The 23,068-nt window shown below is 39.8% G+C and overlaps 1 protein-coding gene and 1 pseudogene across 42 annotated transcripts in view; both read right to left on the bottom strand.

The window, feature by feature from the left end:
- The window catches only part of RIMS1 (regulating synaptic membrane exocytosis 1), a 546,022-nt gene that overhangs the window by 41,498 nt on the left and 481,456 nt on the right, over window positions 1-23,068 (bottom strand). The gene's annotated exons all lie outside the window — the stretch shown is intronic.
- Window positions 19,526-19,631, bottom strand: LOC128595288 (uncharacterized; annotated as a pseudogene).

Raw genomic sequence — 23,068 nt, forward strand, 5'->3', positions numbered from 1 at the left:
CTCCTGCCAGGAGACAAACACGAGGGCGTTGGCAGTGGGGAAACACTGCAAAGAAAAGGTTCCACCTTCCGCTGAGCACCATTTACGCGCTCCGTGCTCAGGACTCTACAGACGTTTTTATTAACCCTTATCAGGAGTCTCTGAAACTGGCATTCCTACATTTTACAAGCATGAGATCTGAGGCTCAGAGAGTTGAGTAAGTGGCAAAACTACCTACCACCACCAGCACAAATAAACCCCCACAAACAAAAGCAACTTCTAAGGCCCAACTCCTCTACAACTTACCAGGTAGGCTAATTAAGTTCGTGAACTTGACTTAGAAAAAGTGCTCCATAACTCAGGGCTGAGTATCTGTGCGGTGACCTTAGATATGCTCCCCTCGGAAAGCCATGCACTTAAACCAGCCCCTAGTCCACCCTTCAAAGCAATTTAGGAACTCTTTTTCTAGAATGGCCATCAGAGCGGTCATCATTTGAGGTCTGACAGTTAAGTTTGCAAACTCATTACCAAAAAAGTGCTGCATACGACATTGCTGAATGTCACTTCCACCTTCGAAGCTCTCCGCCTGGCCGTCTGGGGACTGCAGTGCTAGTCAGCAATGAGGGAGGGAGTACTTTTCCCAGGACGAGTTCATGAACTTAATTGTCTGACCCCGTGTGTAAGGTCTTGGAGCTCTTTTCGTGACACCGTGTTGCAGGAGGGAACGTGGCAGAAAGAGGACGTCTACTGATGGCAGCACTTCTCCAGGGGCTGCTCCTCACCTCCCAACCGGCTCCAAGGAATTGAAAGGGCTGGAGTCCGGAGTGTTCTGCTTTGAACTCTTCCCTCCTGGGCTGTGTTAATAGCACGGAAGGGTAAAAGGTAGTGATCATATGTCCTGGTTGACTCAGGGTGACCCTGGTTCATGCCTGCTGTTCTGGTGTATTAACAGTGTGCTCTTTTTACTCTCAAAGATATTCCAGTTTGGATGAGAAATTTTCATATAGTCAACACACACACACACACACACACACACACACGGCAGACCACTACAATTTAAACTAAGCCTGCTGTAAGAGAGTTGCAAGTGATATTTTGGAATTTCAATTAGACTATTATTAAAATTGAAATGGAAAGGGATGATGGTCTGTAAATAGAAAGTTCAGATTAGTGGCATTTGGTAAATAAGGTATCTGCCTCTTAGAATTAAAAGTACTTATCTAGGTTTACGGGGGTGGCCACATCCATGTGGAATGCCAGGGCGGGGTGCAAAGATGTTGTATCAACAATGTTGAGATCCTGCCGGAGGAACCTGAGAAGCAACAGAAGGCACAGAAAGAGGAGGAAAAGAACGTTCTCCACAGGTGCATATGGAAAAACTGTTCAAGTCAGAAATGGAAATGACCTCACAGGCCCTGTGGCTGGGCAGAGAGAACCTGTGCCAACCAGTAGAGATTCCACTGGTCGGGCAGCTTTGTGCAGAGCCCAGAAGGCACCACTCGGGAGACCCCAGAAGACGACTCTAGAAGCAGCTGCTGCTGGGTTCCGGGACCTAACCCCTTTAGGGAAGAAATGCCGTGTTATTGCAAGCACCTGCAGCTGCCTGTTGAGGGCTCCTCCCAGCTGCACAGTCACCTGGGCCCAAGGGGCAGCAGCTCTGAAGTGCAGGAAGTTAATGTCTCTGCAGGTAGCCCTCAGTCAGTGACAAATGGGAGCTGTTGGGTAAATGCCACCATTTCCTCACCTCCAGGGAAATCGTTTCTCCCAGAGAAAGCCAATGCCCACAGCAGTTATCTGATAATCCACACCCTGTGTAGACTTCCTTTCCCTGTCTCCTTTCCCATAATCCATACTGGTATATTGGTGCTCCCTTGGGAAATAAACCACGCACACTAAAATCTTTGTTTCAGGGTCTGCTTTTAGGCGATCCCAACTAATACAGTGGTCAATGAGAAGCTTACTCTATTTTTTTAAGACTGGAGAGTTACGTGGTTTATCCCATATTTGAAAATGTAGACAATTTTTTATTGATTAGTCAATTGATTAATATCTTATAAAAATTAGAATGACATGGGGAGGGGGGAGGTCAGATGGAGGGAGGGTGAATGGTGGGATCACACCTATGGTGCATATTGCAAGGGTACATGTTGGATCTATTAAGTATAGAGTATAAATGTCTGTTTTTTTTTTTTTTTTTTTTTTAGAGACAGAGTCTCACTTTGTTGCCCTTGGTAGTGTGCCGTGGTGTTACAGTGCACAGCAACCTCTTGGTCTTTGGCTTAAGCGATTCTCTTGCCTCAGCCTCCTGAGTAGCTGGGACTACAGGCACCGGCCACAACGCCCGGCTATTTTTTGGTTGCAGTTTGGCTGGGGCTGGGTTTGAACCTGCCACCCTCGGTATATGGGGCCGGCGCCCTACTCACTGAGCCAGAGGTGCCGCCCGAGTATAAATGTCTTATCACAATAATTAAGTAAATGAGGTGAGGGATATACTAACCAGTACGATGTAAGCATTCCCCATTGTATATGAAATCAGAACATTGCACCCCATAAATGCATTAATGTATACATGATCTACCTCTTTATGATTTAACAAAAAAAGATTAGAATGACACATTTACTTGATATAAACTATAAACGACTAATGTATCCCATGTGGCATGTGGGATACGCACATATAGCAGAGCCTCTCTGTATAACCTGTCTCTATGGAATGACAATTGTTTTTTTTTTTTGTAGAGACAGAGTCTCACTTTATGGCCCTCAGTAGAGTGCTGTGGCCTCACACAGCTCACAGCAACCTCCAACTCCTGGGCTTAAGCAATTCTCTTGCCTCAGTCTCCCGAGTAGCTGGGACTACAGGCGCCCGCCACAACGCCCGGCTATTTTTTGGTTGCAGTTTGGCCGGGGCCGGGTTTGAACCTGCCACCCTTGGTATATGGGGCTGGCGCCTTACTGACTGAGCCACAGGCGCCACCCTGGAATGACAATTGTTATGTGGATAACTATCTCGACTGTTTTTTTTTTTTTTACTCAGTTTTTAATGTATTGTTCTGGTGTCTTACTCTTTTTTTTTTTTTAACTTTTATTTATTTATTTATTTTTTTTTATTGTTGGGGATTCATTGAGGGTACAATAAGCCAGGTTACACTGATTGCAATTGTTAGGTAAAGTCCCTCTTGCAATCATGTCTTGCCCCCATAAAGTGTGACACACACCAAGGCCTCACCCACCTCCCTCCTTCCCTCTTTCTGTTTCCCCCCATAACCATAATTGTCATTAATTGTCCTCATATCAAAATTGAGTACATAGGATTCATACTTCTCCATTCTTGTGATGCTTTACTAAGAATAATGTCTTCCACGTCCATCCAGGTTAATACAAAGGATGTAAAGTCTCCATTTTTTTTAATGGCTGAATAGTATTCCATGGTATACATATACCACAGCTTGTTAATCCATTCCTGGGTTGGTGGGCATTTAGGCTGTTTCCACATTTTGGCGATTGTAAATTGAGCTGCAATAAACAGTCTAGTACAAGTGTCCTTATGATAAAAGGATTTCTTTCCTTCTGGGTAGATGCCCAGTAATGGGATTGCAGGATCAAATGGGAGGTCTAGCTTGAGTGCTTTGAGGTTTCTCCATACTTCCTTCCAGAAAGGTTGTACTAGTTTGCAGTCCCACCAGCAGTGTAAAAGTGTTCCCTTCTCTCCACATCCACACCAGCATCTGCAGTTTTGAGATTTTGTGATGTGGGCCATTCTCACTGGGGTTAGATGATATCTCAGGGTTGTTTTGATTTGCATTTCTCTAATATATAGAGATGATGAACATTTTTTCATGTGTTTGTTAGCCATTCGTCTGTCGTCTTTAGAGAAAGTTCTATTCATGTCTCTTGCCCATTGATATAAGGAATTGTTGGCTTTTTTCATGTGGATTAATTTGAGTTCTCTATAGATCCTAGTTATCAAGCTTTTGTCTGATTGAAAATATGCAAATATCCTTTCCCATTGTGTAGGTTGTCTCTTTGCTTTGCTGACGACATGATCTTATACTTAGAGAACCCCAAAGACTCAACCACAAGGCTCCTAGAAGTCATCAAAAAATACAGTAATGTTTCAGGATATAAAATCAATGTCCACAAGTCAGTAGCCTTTGTGTACACCAATAACAGTCAAGATGAGAAGCTAATTAAGGACACAACTCCCTTCACCATAGTCTCAAAGAAAATGAAATACCTAGGAATATATCTAACGAAGGAGGTGAAGGACCTCTATAAAGAAAACTATGAAATCGGGGCAGCGCCTGTGGCTCAAAGGGGTAGGACGCTGGTCCCATATGCCGGAGGTGGCGGGTTCAAACCCAGCCCTGGTCAAAAAAAAAAACAGGAAAGAAAAAAAAAAAAAAAGAACTTCATTGATGTTTTGAGTCACAAGAAAACTATGAAATCCTCAGAAAGGAAATAGCAGAGGATATTAACAAATGGAAGAACATACCATGCTCATGGATGGGAAGAATCAACATTGTTAAAATGTCTATACTTCCCAAAGCAATCTACCTATTCAATGCCATTCCTATCAAAATACCAACATCGTACTTTCAAGATTTGGAAAAAATGATTCTGCGTTTTGTATGGAACCGGAAAAAAACCCGTATAGCTAAGGCAGTTCTCTGTAACAAAAATAAAGCTGGGGGCATCAGCATACCAGATTTTAGTCTGTACTACAAAGCCATAGTGCTCAAGACAGCATGGTACTGGCACAAAAACAGAGACATAGACACTTGGAATCGAATTGAAAACCAAGAAATGAAACTAACATTTTACAACCACCTAATCTTTGATAAACCAAACAAGAACATACCTTGGGGGAAAGACTCCCTATTCAATAAATGGTGTTGGGAGAACTGGATATCCACATGTAAAAGACTGAAACTGGACCCACACCTTTCCCCACTCACAAAAATTGATTCAAGATGGATAAAGGACTTAAATTTAAGGCATGAAACAATAAAAATCCTCCAAGAAAGCATAGGAAAAACACTGGAAGATATTGGCCTGGGTAAAGACTTCATGAAGAAGACTGCCATGGCAATTGCAACAACAACAAAAATAAACAAATGGGACTTCATTAAACTGAAAAGCTTCTGTACAACTAAGGAGACAATAACCAAAGCAAAGAGACTATCTCGACTGTTTTTAAGGGTATGATAATACATCAACAAAGAAATGTACGCCAGCAATACTTGTCACAATGTATCAGAAAGGGCACTAGGTACTAGGAAAGAGTGTGACAAAGTTAAAGATATGCAAAACCGTATAGAAAACAAACAAAAAAATGTGACGCTGGCAATCTTAGGGCAAAAAATAAATAAATAAAGGTGACCCAGAATAGAGATACATTAACTGAAGTACGGGAGAGGGCTTCCCCTGTTGCCAGGCTTGAAAAGGTAGAAAGAAGGCCCAGAGTGGAGGAGTTGATGTCGCCCAACTCCTCCAAAGATGAGGTACATGGAAGTTAGTGAGGAAGGCACCAGAAAACAGGATGGTTAAACCCACGGGAACGGGAGGCTGGCTGGGGCCAGGTTGCCTCTCTTACCCCGTATCACCACCAAGTACTAAATCAGTTAAAAGAGGCCTGGTGTGATTTGGGAAGGATCTCTAATTCCCCAATTATTCCCTGAACTACAGTGTGGGTGCCTGAAAAGTCCGTATTCAGGGAAACAGCGTTCATTACACAAGTGCAAATCAAGTGCAACACCTGGTGAAAGAAACATGCGTACAAATGAGTTTCAGCACCATCGCCGCTGACCAGGCAGGCCTTCTGCCTCTCTCTCTGAATTCTGAAGAGTGCTTAATGAATAACATTTTTTTAAAAAGAATAATTGTCAATGAATTGGCATCTGTCCCAGAGCCTTTTGAGAAGGTCGTTAATACCTTGAGTCTTTATATTTCAATTATACCTGGCCCCAACTTGCTCTCCAGAATGTTCTCCCATCACTTTCTCCCTATAGTGTTCTCTACTTTTCCTTTATGTCCTTAGGATTAGTATTACCTTTTCTGTCAGGTTTTTGTCTGTAATGTTCCTTTTTTTTTTTTTTTGGCCAGGGCTAGGTTGAACCTGCCACCTCTGGAATATGGGGCAGGCGCCCTACTCCTCGAGCCACAGGCACCGCCCTGTAACGTTCCTTTTTGCCTGAGCTCCTCTCCTTCCCCTGCACTACTCCCTCTGTCTACCTTCCTCTGCCTCCTCCTTCAGGTCCCAGAGTAGACCTCATGCTGAGAGTCTAGATTAGGCCCTCTTGTGGGACTCTTGTTGGGCCCTACACCTCTTCATAAGACTTAATGTTCTCCATCCTATGTCTGTCCGTTTGTTATACTGTCAGACCCATGAGGGTAAGGATTGGGTCTATCTTGCTTATTATCATATTCTCCAAGCCCAGCATAGTGCCTGGAACATGCCAAATTGTTTAAATGAACATATTTTGAATGAAAGAATGAGCAGGGACTTGACCCAAGGTCTTCTGGTCCCAAATTCCATAATCTCTATATCTCCTGGAACACAAAAAATTGACAACCAGACTGATGGAGAACACGGTATAAATAAAGATGATTAAAGGTTTGGTTAGAAACCAAACTTTAGCAAGGGTTCAACCCATTCATTTTTAGTCAAAAGAAATGAAGTATTGAATGAAGCATTGTTATTATGCAGTTTTATTTATTTATTAAACAATTGAGAATGAAATTAGTTTATGGGATATATTTATTAGGATTGCTTTTTAATGTATTTTGTTGTCTTTTTCTTCATTATATACATATACATTTTAGTGTCTAACTTTGTAATTGTTTGTTCACTTCGTCAACAGGGCTTTCTATACGCTTTCCCTACAAAACCCAAGTATGTCTGTGGTAAGTAAAATAATGTCTCCCCTAAACTTGTTCACATCCCAGTCTCCATAACCTGGGATATGTTATGCTCCGTTATGTAGCAATTGGGAACTTGCAGATACAATTAAGCTTGCTAATCACTTGACTTTAAAGTAAGGAGATTAGTTTGGGGTTGGAGTGAACTATGATTGTATTCCAGCCTGGGTGACAGAATGAGACCCCACCTCTAAAAAAATAAAATAAAAAATAAGGAGATTATCCTGGATTGTCTGGGCGGAGAAGGTGAGATCACAACAGTCCTTGTAAGAGGAAAAGAGAGAAGACGAGTCAGAGTGATGTGATGTGAGAAAGGCTCCATCAGCCACTGCCGGCATGAAGATGCAAGAAGGTTCCCAGCAAGGACTGCAGGCAGCCCCAGGCGGCCAGAAGGGAAGAGAATGCATCCTCTCCTATAGAGCCTCCAGAGAGAGCCTGGCCCCAGGACACTGTGACTCATTTGCATCTGACCTCTGGAACAAGATAAAGGCACTAGTTTGTGTTTGTTTATTAGAACAGCAATAAGAAACAAATACACCGCCTCACCAGAAGATTACTTAAAAAGTTATCACTTTATGGGGGCAAGACATGATTGCAAGAGGGACTTTGCCTAACAATTGCAATCAGTGTAACCTGGCTTATTGTACCCTCAATGAATCCCCAACAATAAAAAAAAAAAAAGTTATCACTTTATAAAAGGGACCTCTCTAAAATTCCCTTTTATTTATAATAATCTCATGATCTAAATCCTGAGAATAGAAGGTTTCCATAAAAGTTAAAAAAAAAGTCTATGTCTCTATTTTTGTGCCAATACCATGCTGTTTTGATCACCATGGTCCTCTAGTATAGCCGGAAGTGTGGTAGGATGATGCCCGTGGCTTAGTTTTTTTTTTTTTTTTTTTTGTGGTTTTTGGCCAGGGCTGAGTTTGAACCCGTCACCTCCGGCATATGGGACCGGTGCCCTACTCACTGAGCCACAAGCGCCACCCCCGTGGCTTTGTTTTTATTACTAAGAACTGCCTTGGCTATACGGGGCTTCTTTTGGCTCCATACAAAATGAAGAATTATTTTTTGCAAATCTTGAAAGTATGATGATGGTATTTTAATGGAGATTGCAACTGAATCTGTAGATTGCTTTGGGAAGTATAGACATTTTCACAATGTTGATTCTTCCCAGTCATGAGCATGGTATGTTCTTCCATTTGTTAATATCTTCTGCTATTTAATTTCTTAGGGTTCTGTAAATTTCTTTGTAGAGGTCCTTTACCTCTTTTATTATGAGTATTCCTAGGTATTCCATTTTTTTGAAGCTACTGTGAAGGGAACTGTGTCCTTGATTAGCTTCTCATTGTGGCTGTTACTGGCATATACAAAGGCTACTGATTTGTGGATACTGATTTTATATCTTGAGACATTGCTGTATTTTTTGATCACTTACAGGAGTTTTGTGGTCGAGTCTTTGGGGTTCTTTAAGTGTAAGATCATATCGTCAGCAAAGAGCAAAGTTTGACCTGCTCTGCCCCCATTTGGATGCCTTTTTTTTTTTTTTTTTTTGCTTCTCTTGCCTGATTCTATTGACTAGAACTTCCAGCCCTATGCTGAATGGTAGTGGTGACAGAGGACAACCTTGTCCAGTTCCAGGTTCTAAATGGAAAAGCTTTCAGTTTTACTCCATTCAGTATAATATTAGTTGTGGGTTAGAAAATCAAGAGATAAAATTAACATCTTACAGCCATCTGATTTTTGATAAACTGAATAAGAATATACACCAGGGAAAAGAGTCCCTATTCAATAAATGGTATTGGGAGAACTGGATAACCACATTAAAAGACTGAAACTTGGCCCTCATTTCTCACCACATACAAAAATTGATTCAAGTGGGATAAAAGATTTAAACCTAAGGCATGAAACAATAAAAATTTTCCAAGAGGCTTGGTGCCTGTCGCCCAGTGGTTAGGATGCTGGCTACATACACTGAGGCAGGCAGATGTGAACCCGGCCCGGGCCAAGCTAAACAACAATGATGACAACCTCAACAAAAAATAGCCGTGCGTTGTGGCTGGCACTTGTAGTCCCAGCTACTTGGGAGGCTGAGGCAAGAGAATCACTTAAGCCCAAGAGTTTGAGGTTGCTGTGAGCTGTGACACCATGGCACTCTACCGAGGGGCGACATACTAAAACTCTGTTTCAAAAAAAAATCCTCAAAGAAAGTGTGGAGTAAACACTTGAAGATATCAGCCTGGGGAAAGATTTTACGAAGAAGACTTCTGTGGCAATTGCAAGAAGAACAACAACAGAAAAAACAAATGGGACTTAATTGAATTGAAAAGCTTCCATACAGCTAAGGAAACAGACAACCTACAGAATGGAAAAAGATGTTTGCATATTATTAATCAGACAAAAGCTTGATACCTAGGATCTATAGAGAACTCAAATTCAACAACAACAACAACAAAGACCAAATAATCCCGTATATCACTGGCAAGAGAGATTAATAGAACCTTCTCTGAAAGAAGACAGACGAATGGCTAACAAACATGAAAAAGATGCTCATCATCCTAATCATCAGAGAAATTCAAATCAAAACTACCCTGAGATATCACCTAACTCCAGTGAGAATGGCCCACATCACAGAGTCTCAAAGCTGCAGATGCTGTTGTGTATGTGGAGAGAAGGGAACGCTTTTGCACTGCTGGTGGGAATGGAAACTAATTCAACTTTTTTGAAAGGAAATATGGAGAATCCTCAAAGAACTCAAATTAGACCTCCCGTTTGATCCTGCAATCCCATCACTAGGCATCTACTCAGAAGAAAAAAAAAATGCTTCTATCATAAGGGCATTTGCTGTTTATCACAGCTCAATTTATAATTGCCAAAATGTGGAAACAGCCTAAATGCCCACCAACCCAGGCATGAATTAACAAGCTAATGTACACCATGGAATACTATTCAGCCACTCATAAAGATGGAAACTTTACATCTTCTGTATTAACCTGGATGGAGGTGAAACATATTCTTCTTAGTCAAGCATCACACGAATGGAGAAGCAAGAATCCAATGTACTCAATTCTAATATGAAGGCAGTGGATGAGTTACTATGGGTGGGGGGTAAGGGAATGAGCAAGTGGGGAGAGGGCAGAAGGGAGGTGGACACAATTATAAGAGGGACTTTAACAAATGCAATCAGTGTGACATAATTCTTTGTACCCTCAACGAGTCCCACACAATAAAAAAAAAATTAAAACTTGGGAGGCTGAGGCAAGAGAATCGCTTAAGCCCAGGAGTTGGAGGTTGCTGTGAGCTGGGTGATGCCACAGCACTCTACCGAGGGCCATCAAGTGAGACCCTGTCTCTAAAAAAAAAAAAAAAAAAAAAAAAATTAAAAAAAGAAAAAAACTCTTAGAATTTTTTCTCATCCTTAGAGAATTTCTAAGGATGGGAATCATATCTATTATAAACATTATGTTCATACCTAAAGAAGATAGTCATTTTAAGTCAAATATTTATTAAGTACTAAAGAACTATACACAAAAATAAGAGTCTTCATTTCTGTTGTGTTTAGAGATATATATGGATATATACAGTAAAAGTGTATGTCTGTATAATGTGGTCTGCATGAATACATATGGTATCTGTGTCTATACACATACATACATATAGATATATTTTCCTTCCTTAGTAAGTCTCTATAGAAACCTGTATTTAACTCTAAACGCTAGCATGAATACAATTTTTGGTAAGTTATATAAGTTTCCACTTACCTAAAGTAGAAATTGCTCAATCTTCTGGGAGGAATGAAATTGATACATGGGCATGTAAGGTGTCCAGGACAAGATCTGACCCCTAAAAGGCCAACAGCTACCACATTAACATTATCGTAACTTGGTATTTATATACTCGTACCTTACGTATTTATATATTGTACTGCAGACCCTCTGCATTTCCTCACAGAGGGGGTTCTAATATCATTTTTATAGAGATTGTAGCAGGAAAATCATTTCACAAAAAGACTCAGTGCTCTGGTCATAAGGCACATGATAAACTATAACATAAATCTTATGTGAATGAGAACTTGCAATTAGCATGAGATATGATTATTCAGAGGGTGTTTATAATCTATTATTTGATACAAATCAAAACACTGGAGAAGCTGGATGCTGTGTCTAGCTTTTCAAGGTGTGGTGAGGGGAGGGTATAGGAGAGTAGCTGTCTCTGCGTGGGAATTTGAGACGGCTGTAAAATTTGAACTTAAAGAGTGAACAAAACTGAACTTAGAAATTATTCTGTGATAGCCTAGTCACTTTGGTTAAGGCAAATGAACTTACCTGACAAATTTTATGCAACTTGTGTTAGAAATTTACGCCATCTATTGCACAGAAAATCTCTATCTAAAGTTTACATAGTTAAACGATACAAGATGCTCTCAGAAAGTTGGAAAAATAAATATTTTATGTTAAGGCACTTTCATAATTTTTAAAAATAGTTCTTCAGATATGTGCTCGTGAGAAAAGAGTTACTTTAAAACACAATGACATGGATTTGAAATCCGACCCTGGGAAGCCCTTTCTTTGTGATTTATGTATCACAACTGTTATTTCTCTCCCATGACCCCTGAAGGGAAATACTTGTCAACTGGTCAGGAATCTTCGCTATTGTACATGTTAATTAAAACAAATGCACATCAAAATATAGTAATAAGTTAATTGTCTTGCCCTCGAGAGGTTTTGGTGACTTCATGGGTACTAATGTTAATTTAATAACTATTATTTATGCTCTGGTGTGAAAGCTCAATATTAAGGTGGGCTACTGAAAATACCCCTGCGATATTTGAGAAGGTCACTCTATGGAAAACAAGGTGAATTTCTCGTAGGAAAACAGCCTGTTGCATGGCAAGAGTGATGCCATCATGAAATGAAGCTGCCACAATGACCCATGTGTAACACACACATATCAACGTGTTCTGTGCAGATAACTCCTCATAAAGATGCTTATTTAACCTCACTGGTGGTCATGAGTATTGGCAAGAAAGTCTGAGGACATGACCATCTGCACATGCCTCACCCTAAAAGCTTGCTATGTAAAGGCTACTTTCTGGGGGGTGGGAGGGGGTATTGGGGATCCACCACCTTGCGGCTGCCTGAGACATAATTTCCGTTCGTTTAAGTCCCTATTAAACGTTTGAAAAACTGAATTTGTCAGTCTTTCCCCTCAGCCTCTCAGCTCCCCTGGCCTTTGGGGATAGTTGTGCATGCACCGCTCACCTGCTCCCCAATGCTGTACCTTAAAAGTGAGGCTGAAGGCCGAGAACACAGATGAATGGGGGGTGAGAATGACCCGGAGGCAGCTTCTCTGAAGTTGATCTCCTCTGCTCTGATATTCAGGGCTAAGGCTCTGTTATGCACCCTGAGGGCAGTGGATGAATTGCTTGAAAACCAAAACCTACCTATGGCTTTACGTGGCACTTCGTTAGCTAGCAGGACCCTGACCACTAAATTTCCCACATCGGTCCTTTTCCTTTCTCTCTTCTTGAATTGGAAAAGGTGTACTTCCTTTGCTAGCTGGGATCCCTTCTGCCTTCTCAAGGACCAGGCTTTGCCAATTACTTTCTTCATCTCTTCATTTTAAAATCTTCCTTTCATTAAAACGCACGCATTTCAAAACCCACGTTCTTCCTCAACAAACTCTTCCCTTTCTCTGAGCGTATCTCAGAGGATAATGCTTACATAAATTTCTTCTTTCCCTTTCCCCACACAACTTCTAGGAAGTTTAACACAATGCAAACACAAGAATGTCTCTTTCATTTACCAAAGCAGCCTTTGCTAATCAGACATTCTGGAATCTCAGCAGGTACTTCAAACATTTCTTCCATTTCTCATACAAACTTTAGCTTTACATTGCATTAGAAAAAGGCTGACTGAAAATTTCAGAGATTATGATATCACGCCAGAACTGTAAAGACTTCTCCATCACTTTCATTAATTCACCCTGACTAGCTCTGAGACAGTCTTCAGTTATGTTTTATTGGATTGTATTTTATGATACCTATGCTTGTTATCTCACTATCACAGCCCAATCCTTTTTTTTCTTTGTCTGTCTTTTCTTCATTCAATTCTATGATGAGCAAAAGAAAAAAAATTCATAGAATTGTACAAAGCCAGTATTGTTTTGGTACTCAGATCACAGACAAGGCAGTGATGTACAAAATGAACTATTTTCTAAAGGAGCAGCTGTGTTTTAGGGAACTCAGGGTATGACGTGTGAAAGTTAGAGAAGCATAAAAGTGAAACATAAAGGAGTTGGGCATTACTCTCTCTCCTGTTTTTTTTTTTTTTTTTTTAGACAGAATCTAAAGCTGTTGCCCTGGGTAGAGTGCTGTTGTGTCCTAACTCACAGCAACCTCCAACTCTTGAGCTCAAGTAATCCTATTGCCTCAGTTGTTCTATTTTTAGTAAAGATAGGGTCTTGCTTTTTTTTTGTTTGCTCAGGCTGGTCACAAACTCGTGAGCTCAAGCAATCCACCTGCCTTGGCCTCCCAATCTGCTAGGATTACAGGTGTAAGCCACTGTGCCTGGCTTGGGTATCACTCAAATAGAAACTGTCAATGCTTTTTTTTTTTTTTTTTATTTCTCAATGTCCATAAATAATTGGACCCAGTACAATTTGGTATTTAGAAAACATGAAAAAATATGATTATCAATTATCAATTTCAGAAAACTGGAATTATGACTAAGATATGCTTCTTAGCAAGGTTGCTTCCAAGTTTATGGAAATGTTATATATATATATATAAAGATCAAGTAAAGAAGGTTTGAAGCAAGGTCACTGTTGGGCAAAACATGTTATAGAACCAGAGACCACAGATCTGGGAAGTACTAGAGACCCTGTATGACCCAATTTTATTATTCTGCTGCTCAGAAAATCATGGTTGAAAAGGTGAAATAAATTGTCAAAAGAAATGGTCATAGTCGTGCAGGTAGCATCTGATAGACAGAGGCCTAAAACTCAGGCCTGCTGACCCTTAGTGTAGGACATATTCTAATACAGGTAAACATACAGACATGGAGAACATAAATATTTTATCCTCTAAAATATTCCACCCACGATGTTCCCAGTGCAGGGGCTGGTACGATTCTCCGTGTGTGTGCGTCACTCAGCAGCAGAATTGGTCCTTCAACCCAGCAAAGGAATGGCTGTGCTATACAGGACGCCCTCCGGCTGCTATGAGAACATTTCAGTTCAAAGTGCCGGAACCACACCCCCTCCACCTGAGCCTGGCTGAGGATGAAACATCGAGGCAACCTAGAACCTGGTGGGCTAAGAGAAGCCTTCCCTTTGGAGGTGCCATGGGGAAGACTCTTTATTCTTTAGCCTATAGGCTACACTGAACTCCATACAGATTTTTGAATTAGTTTAGAGAATTAGATTTTGGTGCAAGATGAAAAGTTTAATATCTTTGTTGTTTGATTACCTGTGCTTTATTCCATAGCAGTGTTTTTCAAACTTTTTTATTTCACGGCACACTTGAACCTATAGTTAAACTTCCATGGCACACTTAAATTATGTTGATCAGAAAAAAAAAAGTAAAAAACAAACAAAAACAATATTGTGCTTCGAATGTCTTTCAAAAACAATTTAATTAATGATCTTTAAAATTTTCGTAGCATACCTAAGATCTTCTCGAGGCACACCAGTGGGCCTCAGTATAGCGGTTGAAAATTGCTGTTCTATAGTCACAGACTGCAGTAAAAACTTCTCTGCTCCTTCACCCACAGGTTTGTATGTCTGCCTTTAGAATGGAGAACTGTGTGCTGTAAGGAGTGTTTTAAAGGATGTTTGAAGGTAAAGAGTAAAATGGAATTTAGAGACGAGTGCTATTCTATACTTACAGAAATATTTGAGGAAATTTTATAGTAAAATAAACATGGGCATATAATAAGCGGAAAGCTAAAATCTCATGGTCTCAAGACAAAATTTCAAGGCTTAACAGAATTCTCCTCTTTTGGCAGGTGTTTTAGGGTATGCCCTCAACTTCCCAGAGATATGCTCTCTTTCCTTTGTCATTAGGGAACATTCCATGGAAAAGTTTAAGAAACAAATATATATACATATATGAAATATCTATGTATGGGCATACATATACATTACATATATGTATATTGGATATTTCTATTATATATATGGGTATACGTATTACATACATTACATATATGGGCGTATATATCTCTTATATAAAATATATGTTTCCTACCTTGGTAGAACATTGCTAAATTCAAGAAAGGAAACCATTTATTTTCAAGTCTTTTTGGAGCTTAGTGATGTGGAGTTAGGATAGTTTATCCGTGCATTCCACAGACAGGAAACAATTACGTTCTGAAGGGAGCATTAAGGTCTGGGGTCAGCATAAAATGGATATACAGTGTTACCCATTTTTGGAGCACCACTGGGAAGATTAACATATTGGCCTGGGATCACCATCAAGGTCACATGGAGGAATGACTGTCAATGATCATGTCCAATCTCCTTTCCATTTTTGAGATGTCTCTGCCAAATAAGCATTTAGTAAATATCAACAGAAGCCAGGAGTCATTACGTGTGTGACAGACATGCCAATAGTGTGTCTTATCGGCTAATCCGATGTTATGCTCATTATGACTCAATTATTTTTGGAGGGGCAAGAAGGAAAGAGGAATATACATAAGGGGTACAGAACTGGAGATAGAAGAAAATGATGAACAGAGAGCTGAAAGATTCATTCAACTGTGGTGATGAACTACCAGGGAACTATAGGTGGGAGACATCTAATGTTTACTAAACTGTCATGCAATCTGGGAGGTGGAAATGTCCTTCTATACCACCTTGACCCAGCAGTCCTTAACTCAAGAACATAATTGTTCACAATGTATCAGTGTGAAAAATCCGTTGCTACCCCGTTTTCCCGAAAATAAGACCTACTCACAGGAAAGATAACATGTCCCCTGAAAATAAGACCTAGCGCATCTTTGGGAGCACACCTTAAAATAAGACACTGTCTTATTTTCAAGGAAACAGGGTATTTGTCAGAGTGTTTTCAGCCCCCTTCATGGTTGAAAAGCAGAATAACACAATTAGGCTCCTACATATAAAGGGAAAGGAAATAATCGAGGGCCAATAATTGTAGGAATTAAAAATTTTTTCAAGCCAAAACATAATGCCATCGTTTTCCATATTATTTTTGATTTAGTAACTTATAGGATGTGAATACATGTATTTTCTTATTTTGAAAAGTTAAGGTTTAGACAGGAATGAGACTAGCATCAAATAAATCTTCTATGACAAAATCATTTTTTTAAAAGGCTACGTTAAATTGTTATCCCTAGAGACATGTGTAGAGGTACTGAATTGTGTAAACTCTGTAGACAACCTGAAACCCGTCATGGATTGAGTAGAAAATAATTGCATGTGCCTTTACTGTCTTAATTGAATTTTGTCAAAAATTATAAAGTGGCACAACTATCATTTAAGAAAATAAAACTTTAGCTAAGTGTGCAGAGCGAAAGTATCCGCATCGTATTGTCTACCTTAGTAGATGGTGGCATTCTGGGTGCATATTTACCCAAAATGTTGGGGTAGTTCCCTTTACCCCAAATGGTTATCTAGGTCTGTGAACTTTGCTCCCATGTTTAATATTTGAACATATCATAAATCACAAAGAGAATACATTTTCAAAAGAAATAAAGGGTGAAGGGTAAGCCTGGAGCTGTGTTCTATGTACAGAGCAGCAGGCACCTGGCAGACCTCAGGTGACGTAATATTTAGACTTCTTGGCCCAGACTTACCTAACAAGCCCAAAATAGGTCTCAAGATCTAAAAAGGTTGACCAATAAACTGGGATGTAGTTACATGTTTTATTGGTTTACAAGAACAAGGTGAATAAAAGTAAATTTATCTAAAAAATCTTTATTTTCTAGATAGCAAAGGAATAGTAGGAAATTTTTTTGAAAATAAATGAAATCCCCTATAATTAAAACGATCAATAGTAAGTCTCTTACTCTTAATAACACTGGACCTGGTATATAGCGCTTCTAACAAACAAAATGTAAGTAACATCCAAGGTCAAACTGAAAAGCACACTTTTTTTTTTGTTAAAGAAGTGCTATGTAGTGATTACAATTATTTTAACTACAGAAAATAATTAAGAGTTACATTAAAAACTGGCTTAGTGTCAGAAATAAATTGAACAAAATGTAGTTCTAGCTTAAGAGCTGGCATTAGAAATTTCCACTGAGAGGCAAAAGAACTTAGTGGCTAAGAGGACAGACTCTGTAGCCAAGCATCTTGGTTCAGATCCTAGCTCTAATGTCCACCTGTTACTCAACTATTTGCACCCTAGTGTCCTCACTGCTTAACAGGAAAAATGATAATAGAACTTAACTTATAGGTTGATTTTAAATATTAAATAAATTAACATTTATAGAACAACTTCAAAGAGTAAATTAGATATAAACATATATGTCTGTTATTTGTAGACAGACAAGCCAGGAGAAATGACTGAGCAGTGGATGGAAAGATCAGAGAGAAAAAGAGAGCAAAACAGTGTGTGATTGTGACATGGGCACTTGTCTTTCTTTCTTTTTTTTTTCTCAAGCGTCAGCATAGAGTTTGTTGACAGGGAAAAAGACTGATAAGCAGAAGACGGCAAACAGAAGGAGAGGAACAGAAGCTCTGACAGTGGAAGGGGGATCCAAATGGGAAGCCCCCGCGAGTCTTCAGTTTAGGGGGTTTAAATGCCACTTTTCGTAACTTGCGGGCAGATTTGGGGGAAGTGTGTCACAATTGGCCAGAGATGACCACTTTTCAATGATCTCTTTTCCTTCAATGCCCCCCATCCCCCATTACCAACAGAATCTTGTCTATCAAGACAAGATGAAGTCTGGGGATGGACAAAACGTTTTGTTTCATTTTGCTTTGTTTTTGTGCTAAAAAGCAAAGAAATGGGTGAGAGTTACGTAGTCTATGTGGTATGGTGCAGAAGATGCTGAACTGCTGGAGTCAGAATAGGCTTGGAAGATTTAAAACTGAGGAATGACTAGAAATCTTGAGTCCAGTTTTGGAATCTGACAGGCGTTGAAACTGGGATAAAGAGGCTGATAGACTACTTTGTCAATGCACCGTAAGAAAGCACCAGTATTCTCAGACTCTACCTTAGACAATAATTTAAATTCTCAAAAGATGGAATATAATGAAATGCTTTTAAAAAGCTGTGTGTGTGAGAGGCAGCCAGTGGCCCGTCTCCTCCCACAGCACTGAATTCCTAGCAAGTGGCTGTTCGCCCAGGGACTGGATTTCTCAGCTCCCATCCCGAGCATCTAGGCATTGCAAAGAACATTGACAGCAATGACGTGTGGCACTTCTAGAACAAGATTTTTGAGAATCAGATGTACATTCTCTTTGCTCCTTTTGTCCTTCTGGCACGTGGACTCAGAGGACAAGTCATAAAAGTTCTGTACCTGAACCACTGCCCAGAGAATAGCTAACCACCAACCCCGGCACCTGCCTCAAACTGGTGAATGAATAGGATTTCACCAAGGTTGAGCCTTTATTCATTTTAGGGTTAATTATTATAGCAGCTGGAATTGTGTTAAGTAAGGTATCAAATTACTTGAAAATGACAGCAGAGTGTGATGGTTAATATACATTCTACTACTTGAATGCTGAATCTGCCAGTTGTCGGCTATATAACAGGGAAAATTATTTAATCTTTCTGAGCTCAAGTTCCCTACCTACAAAATACTGATAATAAGGGCACCTGTTTTAAAAATACTGATAATAAGGGTACCTGTTTCACAGTTGTGCCCATCTGGCTTATAATGAGTCACCCGATAAACCCAGCCTTTATTAATAGATATAATTAGGCTTAGCCCTGTGGATAAAAGAATCATTAAATAAGCAGAAAAATAAATCCAGTTTTCTTCTAAGTATCCAGCAGCATTTTTAAAGATACAAATGAGCACTGTCCCGTCTCCTCCCTAACACAACCACCTTGACCTTGGCTTGGCACTATTAGGTGACCCTTGTGGATAACTGCTCATACGTTCCTCATTCTCATCCTTCCTTCTGCAGGACCATTCGTGTTTTCTCCTGGTGCCTTTCTTTTTTTTTATTGTTGGGGATTCATTGAGGGTACAATAAGCCAGGTTACACTGATTGCAATTGTTAGGTAAAGTCCCTCTTGCAATCATGTCTTGCCCCATCCTGGTGCCTTTCTACCAAGTTGAGACATACGGACCAAAGGGAATCTCTTACATGTCTGCACACACAGTCTTGTCTTCTCTTTTTCCCTTACTTCCCTTTTCCACCTACTCCAGGGAGATCTTTTCATTTGATAATAACATTCCCCTCCTCACAAAGCAGCAACATGGTGCAGAGAAAAGCCAGCACCGGTCTGGACGTCACATACTCCTTTCAAAGAAGACTTTATAGGGTGGCGCCTGTGGCTCAAAGGAGTAGGGCGCTGGTCCCATATGCCAGAGGTGGCGGGTTCAAACCCAGCCCCGGCCAAAAAAAAAAAAAAAAGACTGCAAAGAAGACTTTATAATTTGAGGTACGGTATCTTATCCCTATTCTCCCTTCTCCACAGGAAAGCCTGGTGGAGTTTACTGAACTTGTAGATGTCAATTTTCTTGACAAACAAGATATTAAACTGATAAGAACAGATACTACACTCGATCTTAGCCAAAAGGCCGAGAAGCGATTCTTGACAAACAAGAAATGAAATTCTATTGTGCTCCGGCCTTTGTGCCTTTCCAGGCAGCACTGTCTGCACTAGTCCACCAACACAATGGCTGTAGAGTCGGGGTCCTGCTGCTAAGGTTGTATCCTGTGCCAGCTTCAATGACACGTCCCACTTAAATCGCGGACGGTTGCCCCAGGCCTGGGTTTGAAGCCTGGCTCTGCCCTCAGCATGTGAACCCAGGCAAGTTACATAACCTCTCCACGTTTCAGTTTCCTCCTGAGTCAAACGGGACGAAGAAAGTGAGGCCCATCATTGCCGAAGGGAAAACACAGGTAGTGTGTGGAAACTGATTCTAAGGGTAGTGTGTGGAAACTGATTCTAAGGGTATCAAATGACAAGATGTATATTTTATAATTTTCTCCCTATAAAGGAGATGGAAATCTAAATTCAGTAGTTTTCTAGTTACATAAACTTTTGTAGAAATGGCAAAATGCATACCACTGACCCTGGAAATTCTGCATATTTATAGGTAATTATACATTTAACTAGCATGTAACTGCACTTTAAATACACTCAGGCCATAAGGTACAGTGGCCAAGTACTGAGGCCTTGGGCGCAGACAAAGGTTCACGCTCATTCTCTGCCACTTACCAGCTGTGTGATATTGGTCATGTCATTTAACTTTTCTCAGCTTCTGCTTTTCCCTGGAAAAATCCGGAAATAATCATTGCCCTAGGTTATCACTTCTTGGAGCAACCTCATAGGGTTGTTGAGAAGATTAAATGTGATAACGCTCATCGCGCAGTTTACAGAGGACCAGTCACATAATACGGGCTGAACATGCGCTAGCCATTCTTATTAGCTGTTACTCCCCACTTAAGGAGGCCTGGAGGTAATAAAGGTTTGGCATCACATAAACATGACTGCCAGTAATCAGTGAAAATAGAAACAGTGGCCACTTAAATTCAGTGTGGAATAATTGTTGGTTACGGGGGCCACTTACCTGAAGATTTATGGATGGGGAAAAAGGCAAAGCTGGAAACGGAAATAATAGCTTCTTTATACGTTGGGGAGGTGAGGGGGCTATAACCATGAATAAAAAGACAAAGGCTCTATTAGATGCTACTAAAAACAGATTCTGAAAAAACTTAGACTTTCAGGTGCCATGTATGTATAATCTGAAATATTTGTGCTCCTTTAAAATTGTATTTAATTCTCACAATTATTTTCTAGATGGGAAAAAATTATCAATGATATATTAAAGTTTACGACGACTAAAGAGCAGATATTTATGTTCTATTTCATCGTAAAGGTCAATTTCTTCAGGAAGCCTTCCTCAGCTAATGCACTTCTAATCTTTCCTCATCTCATCAGGCTCTTATTGTAAAAGCTTTCAGTAATTTTGCACTCATGAGATGGTGAGCATGAAAGAGATTCGTAAACTGTAAAATTCTACAAGAAGAGAATTGCTTTTTGCTTGCTTATATATTGCTTAGTAAATTACTCCAGGGCAAGGACAATGCTTTTATTTCTCACGTACCATGAAGAGTGTTCAGCGCCGAGTGCTATTGGGCATAGGCTCTTAGCAAATGCTTAGCTAAAGGGTGTTCAATGAATGACAAATATACAAATACAAAAGCAGAACAACAGAACAGACAACTGGGCATTACTTTTAATAACGTCACGAAGCCATTTACAGAGTAGGAAGCTGTGGGCTGCATTGTGCTATCTAGGCCAGCGCATTCAAGGCTGGGGAATGTGAAGTGAAAAGCACGGGCGGGGGTCTTAAGGAGGCTGGTCCTGTCTCCAGCACCACCAGCAAAAGGGAACCCACACAGTCCTGTTATTACAGAGACACTCTGATTTTGGCACCAAGGGACCCATTACTCATGCCACACACACCTTGGAAATTAAAATCAATACTTGGAATTGCACTTAGACCAAAATCAAGCATCCTGAGGAAAAAAATGTGTTTTATCATCCTGGTCAAAGCATTTACTGAACATCAAAATATTTAAATTTAGCCATGTATTCCCTCATTTTCTTTCCTCTGCACAAAAATTAGATTTTTAAAATTACATGATTTATGAAAGTAACTGATTTTTCGTTTACCATAGGATGCTTTTCAATCTTTACTTTGAAAGAGACAATTAACGTATGATCTGGGTGAAGACTGAGTTGTCAGGCAGTACGGGGGCCAAACAACTGAACTTCGGGTACGTTTCTATTTTGACAGTAATTATTTTCCCACCTTGATTTTGCTCATTACAACAACTTTCTCAGTTAAGTCCAATTTACATAAAAATTAGTATGTTTTCTTCACTGACTTGCTGAAGATCATAGAATCTTACACTACTCTATAAATAACCTCTAGGAATGTTTTATGTAATAATTTTTTTTTCAAATGACAACGTCTCATCCATTTTTTTTTTCCTTTTTAAAAACAACTAGCTTGAGTGAATTTCCTGAGGTAGAAACTGTAAATAGGAAGTAGCACTTTTAGCAGCAGGTTGAATCAGCTAGAGCTGATTAACTGTCTCTTGGTTTTATTTTTTCTGTGGGTTTCTAATCAATACCTTGCCTTTCAAAAATCTTCCTTTATTAGAGGCTTTACATCTATTTTCAGTTTCCATAGTGCAGGTAGATGGATCAATTCTTTACTATGGCTTCAAATTTAAGGTGATAAATATGTTAAAATAAGATGATAAATAATTTTTATATTACCAATTAATATACTTCTACATTATTATATAATTCTATAGTATCAATGTGTTTCAGTACAACTATATGTCTATTAATAAATGTAAACTTACTTATTACATATGACTTTTTTTTTTTTTTTTTTTTTGAGTCAGGGTTTCACTCAGTGGCCCTGGGGTTGAGTGCCATGGAGTCATAGCTCACAGCAACCTGAAATTCTTGGGCTCAAGTGATCCTCCTGAGTAGCTAGGACTATAGGCACTTGCCACAATGCCTGCCTATTTTTAGAGACAGGGTCTTGCTTTTGCTCAGGCTGGTTTCCAATTCCTGGCTCAAGCAATCCACCTGCCTCAGCCTACCAGAGTGCTGGGATTATAGGTGTGAGCCACCAAGCCTGGCTATTACATATAATTTTTATTCTTTTTCATTTGAAACTTTCCTAAGTATAACAGGATTATTTGCTATTTGTTTGCTTATCAGAAGTTTTACAGTTTCAAATTAAGAGCAAAAGGAATGTGGTATTTCCACTTACAAAAACATCCAAGGGCACTGAATTGGAATCTGGAATACAGAATATTTTCATCTCCTATTAGTCCTGAGTCTGTTAAGCTTCACTAAAACTATGACTAATTATCGTGTGTACCAAATTCTTTTGTTGTAAGAAAAGAATCCTTACAATGTAAATGATTCTGTAGTAAGTGTCACTATGTACTAGCCCAACATCAGAAGTTTATTTCCCAAAGGAGAATTTGCTAG

This window comes from Nycticebus coucang, chromosome 9, assembly GCF_027406575.1.
Source record: "Nycticebus coucang isolate mNycCou1 chromosome 9, mNycCou1.pri, whole genome shotgun sequence".
Classification (NCBI taxonomy): domain Eukaryota; kingdom Metazoa; phylum Chordata; class Mammalia; order Primates; family Lorisidae; genus Nycticebus; species Nycticebus coucang.